This window comes from Mycetomoellerius zeteki, unplaced genomic scaffold, assembly GCF_001594055.1.
Source record: "Mycetomoellerius zeteki isolate Tzet28-1 unplaced genomic scaffold, Tzet1.0 scaffold42, whole genome shotgun sequence".
NCBI lineage: Eukaryota > Metazoa > Arthropoda > Insecta > Hymenoptera > Formicidae > Mycetomoellerius > Mycetomoellerius zeteki.
Genome location: NW_017257414.1, coordinates 92450 through 99243, shown reverse-complemented (window position 1 = coordinate 99243; position 6794 = coordinate 92450). Strand labels below are relative to the sequence as shown.

At 34.4% G+C, this 6794-nt stretch overlaps 1 protein-coding gene across 1 annotated transcript in view; it reads left to right on the top strand.

The window, feature by feature from the left end:
- Positions 1-30: 30 nt before the first annotated feature.
- Positions 31-6794, top strand: part of LOC108726429 (midnolin-B) — a 64587-nt gene continuing 57823 nt past the window's right edge. Inside the window, exon 1 of the mRNA XM_018453997.1 lies at positions 31-248. The gene's annotated coding sequence lies outside the window, so the exon portion shown is untranslated. The remainder of the gene's footprint in view (positions 249-6794) is intronic.

Below are 6794 nucleotides of genomic sequence, written 5' to 3'. Positions count from 1 at the left end.
CCCCCCCCCCCCCCGCCCCCCCTCCCGCACCGGCCGCCGGCACCGCAGCCGGGGTGTGGCTGCGTGGCCGCGGCCAACGCGACCACCGCGGTCGACAAGGACGAGATCACCGTCTGCATCACGCCGACCACCGGCGGTCAGTTCGAGCTCGCGGTCGACCGCAACGATACCGTGGAGAATCTCAAGAAGATCATCTCTAAGAAGCTGAAGGTCGCCAAGGAGCGCATCTGTTTGCTACATCGCGAGAGGTGAGTGGTGGCCCCTGTTCCCCTTTCCCTCTTCGCCAGGGAATTCTCAGCGCGATTTTGGCGATCTCTTTCGAGAATGTCGAGTCGGAGCGAGGAGGAGAAGGAAGAGAAATAACTCGTATGTAAGATCTCGAATAAAACCTGAGTGATACGTCACGTATCTTTTTACTATTCCAATCAAAGTAACAGTAGTTTTAATTCTTCAAAAATATTCTCAACACGAAGGTCTTCCTGTTTCAACCCAAATAATTGGAGCTTTAATTCTCTTCCTCAAAAAATATTCCTTATTATTCTTCGAAAAATACAGATGACTTTCGTGTTTTTTTTTTTTGACGTTTCTACTTCTTCAAAAATTCACATTCTATTAAAGTTTATAATAATTTAATGGATATCATTGTTTATTTTCCAACGTTTCTACTTTTAAATTAAAACGATTGATTTTTGGCTCATAGCCCTTTTTTTTATTCTGTTCTTCAAGAATATTCTTATAGAAGTGTCTGTCAATTCCAACTCAAGTAATGGCAGCTTTAATTCTCTGTCAAAAATTATTACTCCTTGAAAAAAACTATTATATTAAATTAAAAATTAAAACCTAATGATATAGTCTAATTTAACTAATCAAGTTAAATTCTATCAAATTAAAAAGTAAAACCCAAGTGGTACTATCTTTGTTATTTACTTAACTCTAATTATACGTATCATTTGTATAAAAGATTTGATATCAACAACAGGCGCCAAGTTAAATTCCACAAAATTTTAACTCGTATGTAAGATAAAGGACGTGGCGGACGAGACTTCGTGGATATCGTAGTGGACATCCAATGCTTTGAACTCGCCGAGATCTGTCGCGATGATTCTCGTGCGTACTAAAAAAGGAAGGAGTCTAATAATAATTACTAAATGTCGAGTGAAATGTCAATCAAATGTTTAGGTATGTAATAAAAATAATTTTACTTTTAAAACTATTTATTGAGTACAATAATGTTATCAATCGTTTGGTAATAATTACTAAATATTCAGAAAAATAAAATAATTTTTGTTTACGTTTAAACATTTAATTAAAATTATTTCACTCAATGGTAATTATTACTAGACTCTTTTTTTTTAGTGCACTGAAAAAATTGAGTAAAAATAATTGAGCCTAAGTGATGGAGAGACTAAGAAACTTTGAAAAACTAAAATAATTTTAATCAAATGTTTGGTTAAGGAGGTATCAGATCTATAGTCTCTGCAGAAGTTGGAATTAAAAATATATACTTTGATATAAAAACGAATACATACATAATAATATAAATTACACACATATTTATTAGTTTTTTCATTAATATGATATTTTTAACAATACAATTTTACGGTTTCAATGAAAATTTTCTCATTTTATCTTAATTATTTTTTAAAAACATGTTCATTTATATTGAAATCATTTTTAACTCTCAGATTCTAAATCGTCAAACTTTTTGTATTATTTCAATATATATAAAAATATCTGTAATTTTTTCATAAGTTTTTCATTTTGTTAAAAAATACTTTTGTGTAATCTTTAATATAACTAAAACTAACTAAATACTAATTTTACTTTTCCAAATATCTTATTCTTCTAATTATTATCAAACGGTTGATTATCGTTATTATGTTTGATAATATTTATTAAATATTGCAACGATACGCTAGACAAAATACGTTTAATAGCTATTACTAGACTTTTTTTTTTTTCATTGTACGACTCGACTCTTTTAGGTCGCACTTCGCGTTTAAAATGGAGCAAACGGAGAGGAACAGGTGACATGACATGGATAAGCGCAGCTAATAAAAACATGTAACAATGAAAGATTGCGGCCCTTCTTATTTTCCATTATACAATTAGCTTCACTCTACTGTTTTTCTCGCCGAGAGCTCAAGTTTATTACATCTTGAGATAAGCTTGGGCTTTTGGCAAGAGATAAAAAAAGACAAATGTACGTGTCTGAGAAGGTGTTTGAAGAGAAAGTACGTAGTCAAGAAGAATAGATTGGAGATCTCGATCGCACCTGAGGTTTTAACTTTTTATCACTCCCCACTCTTAATTCGAGACAATTACATTCCGACAACAATCACTCGGAAAGAGAAGCTTTATAATGGAAAGATACTAGGAAATGTAGTATAAAATTTAGCTGCATTGTGGAAAGAGTATACAAAATTACATGAACAGCAGAAATAAAACTTTATTTTTATCTGATGAATCAGCAGACTGCAGTATTCAGGACCAGCCTATAACCTGCATAGCAGAGAAAAATTAATTTCAAAGTAACGGAAACGGACAGTGCCTAGATTGTCTAGAATGCGACTTATATAAAAAATTAGCAAATTAGGGAAATTTACAAAGAACTCCAAAAAACGTAAGAAGTCACACAATTTTCAATACATATACACTCGTTTTATTGCTTTTCTGTAAGTCCTGAAACACAATAATTGTAGTAAGCCTTGACTAAGAAATCAACCAATTCATAGTCTGATTGTTCTCTTTATATAATTAGGCTATGATTGGCCAATATCTTACGGTTTAAAGCTTACATCTATTGTGTTTTGGAATTAATATTTTACATATATTTTTTAATAGACCGCCTATTGCGATTTATTTTTCTTCTTTCTTTCCGAAATCGGGCTGAAATACGTTTCTTGACCACGGCGACTTTATCACGTTCTCTGCGCGTGGAAATGAAATGAATCGAAACGAAACGAAAGGATACGCGTACTCGGTGAACCGCGGCAGAAAGGCACCAGGCTGGGCGTAAAGAAACGTAAGGCACAGGATGAATCACGAGGAATTATCGTCGGTCAGCTGAAACGTTCGTGATATCCGGCGACGTGCACGACGAACGGTGTTTGTCTCTCTCGCGAGCACGAGCGTCGAGTCGCTATCCCGAGGAGACGGAGGAGACGTCTCGAAGGTGGAAATGAAGGAGAACCGTCGCGTCGCGACGCCCAGAAGGCCCGGACGCGGCGCGTGTTTCGCTTGTCGCTTCTATTTTTCCCACGAGCGCGACGTACGTTCGAATCGGACCTCGCCTCGTGCTTCGGCTCCATAAAGAAAGAAGAGAAAGAGCATGAGAGAGAGAGGAGGGGGGAGAAGGGGAAAGAAGAAAAGGCAGAATAGAGACCCGAGAAGAGAGAGCGAACGTGTGCAGACTCGTCCTTCGTGCCGGTGCACGCTTTTGGATGCTGAGAAGAGCAGGAGGAAGAGGAAGAAAAGAGAGAAAGAGAAGGACAAAGTGCATATATACGCCCGGTGTGTACGATATACCGGGTATCTCAGAATTAGCAGTCGATACTTCGGCAAAGGAATTAAAGAAACAAAGCAATTTAATGCTCATTTTTATCAAAGTAGATTAATTTTAATCTCGATTTAATTTACTTTTTATCTTTCTCTAATTTTAAGAATTAGAAAAAGATAAAGAGAGTAAAGTTAATCTATATATTGTGGACAAGATCATCTGTATGTGAAAAGCGAGCTGAAGTATTTTGATTGATAAGATCAAATTAAAGAAGAAATAAGAACTTTGTTATCTTAATTTCTAGATAGATATTCTTATTATCTTTGGATATTATTATTTCGACAAAATAAAATTTTGCTTCTAAAGACCTTGGAAAATTCGAGGAAATGATGACTATCATTTTCTTCATTTATTGTTCTAGATAAAAATATTCTTACAAACATGTCGCAAGTTCGTCAAGTGTATCCAGTTTAAACAGGATTTTCAAATTTAATTGTGATGTTATTCATTCATTAAATACGCTGAGGAAGAAAGTCGGAATATACGCAAGCAAATTACACTGTTAACTTCATTGTATCAAATCATACCCAATTTGAGTTATTTTCAATTATTTCTATAGGTTGCCACTACTCCTACTTAATGTGTCGTTAATTTGATTTAAAAAATAAAGTTAAATTTAATTCAAGATGTATTAAATTTGACTCAATTTATTTATTATTTACTGCATACGTTAATATGGATGATATTTGCTTCAAAACTAACTACAGGAAATAGATTGATTTACATTTTAATGTACATGGAAGTTAAAAGTATCAAAATGTTGTTTAACTTAATAATGGATTGGATTATCTTTGCTTCTTTGATACCTAACATATGATATTTTTTTTCGATATTTATTGGTTATAAGAATTTGACTGCGATAGCGAAATATATATATTTCTGTGAAACATATTTCATTAATTATAAGAGAAAGTAAAATTTTATTTTGCCGTATTTAAATAAGGATTTATTTCAGTGAAATAAACATTATATCTCATTAAAAAAATTTTAATATCTTTTTCTCAGTGTATTATCACTCGGGATGTTAAATGCTAAACTAAAATATTAAATATGCAGTGTGTGTGATCTGTCTCTCAACCTTTATTATTAAATCGAGATTATCGCTTCTAGGAAATTATTCGAAATTAAACACTCGTTTTACGAAACTTTTTTGAAAGCAGAGCTTTCGAAGTTTCATTGTGGTGTTATTCATTCATTAAATATTATCGTTCGAAATGTTAAATGCTGAAATGGTAAATTTGACACGTTTTTCTCTCGGCCCTTATTATCAAATCGCGATTGTGTGCTTTTAAAAGATTATTCGAAATTGGACACGCGTTCCAAGAAACTTTCCTGTAGCACAACGTTGCCGTTCTGTTTATCTTATCAGTCGCAAAGTTTCTCGAGTTTCCCAACGCAGACATCTATTCTTCTTGACCTTTTGTTACTTCAGGTATTTTATTATTTCATGCGATATACATGTGTAACATTCCGATACGTATACCACAATAATTTGGCTGCATAAAGGACAGGAAGGGTAAGGGAAATGGACGTAAAATATAAAAGTCATACCTACTTTATATTTAAAAAATTTTCTTCGTACATATTTTACATACATTTTATTAAGATTTTTTCTTAAAAAACATTTCATACGAATATTTCAAAATAGTGATGTTAATTTAAAATCTATAAAAGTAATGAAGTTTCTCGCTATAACTTAAATAAGATTCCGTAGAATTTTTGATGAAGGGAAAGGTCCTCCCCGGTTTTGCTTGAATACCGATAACCCCGAGGCAGCGCGAGCGGTTGCTCCCCGAAGTATCGACCTGTCCTCCTGAAACCGCCTGTATACGTGCTTTCGTAGGCGTCCGTGGGGGCCGCAGCGCGGATCCATCCACCTCCACTACCACCTCCTGCCGCCGCTTCGTACGAGTACGCGAGAGAAATATGGTAGAGTGGAAGGTTGGCATACCGCGGTGAGCAGCCGAGAAAGAAACGATGAGGAGAGACGAGAGGAGGTGGCGGCGGAGGTGGTGTGTAGTAGTATAGTAGGTAGAGGATATCTCGGGAAATCGCGCTCCCGTAAAGTGGAACAGCGACAGCCATCTGCGGCAGTAGACAAAGAGAGAAAGAGACAGACAGACAGACAGAGAGAGAAAGAGAGAGAGAGAGAGAGACACGAAAGAGGCGGCGAGAGAAGGCAAGACGGAGAAAGGAATCTATTTTATTATTCGGGGTAAGCCCCGCCAAAATGAGTATGACTAAACGGAAATCGTAGAAAAGAGAAAATGCAATCGTAACGATAACAGCAAACGCTGTTAGGGTATCGTCATTTGACGTTAAGTAATAAGATAAATAAAGGTTGGTGGTATTTTTAGAAAAGTTTTCCGGAAAAAGCATAATATCGCGAAGTAGGCGTTCGAGTATGATAAAAAGATATAAAGCTTTACTAATTAGTCTTTTGTTCTTTAATTGTGCGGAAAATTTTTCATCGATAAGTGAATTTTTTCAGAAATTCAAGTTTTTTTTAGGTGAATGTGTATAGCTTTTTCTGACACGCGACATAATTATTTCTTAACGTTTATCGTATAAATGTGTTATATAAAAATTTATCCATCAATGTTCCGGTCATTCAGACAATGTCGCAAACATTGCAAGATTACATACATAATAAAGTGATTAAGAGAGAAATGGATGGACAAAAATACGAAGAATTGAATTATAACTCAAAATTAGTCTGATGAGAATAAATCCACTTAAGTAAGAGAAATCCTATTATTGGTCAAAACGGAGAGAGAAAAGCATTACATTATACAATTATACATATATAATATTTAAAAGATATATAAATTTTTATTTTATTTTTTATTTTATTACGGAAAAAACAGATTATTTTGCTGAAGTACCTAAACATTTAGTTAGATCTAAAAATAATTTTGTTGGATCATCAAAATAATTATGTAGGAACCTCAAGCATGATGAACCAATACTACTAAACATTTTGACATTTTAGTAATAAGTTTGAGTTTTGATGTCCAACAAAATCATTTTCAAATCTAGCTAAATTTTTAAATTCTCCAGCAAAATCGTTTTTTCCATGTATATATAAAACTTTTATCATATATAATATTATACAATATACATATATATAATTTCCTGCGCAACGTATTGACGACGAACCGCTTCTTTCTTTCTTGCTTGGTTGCTTTCAGTCCTCGGCATTTTTTCTTCTGCTTCATTCTCTTACGGTGCCTCC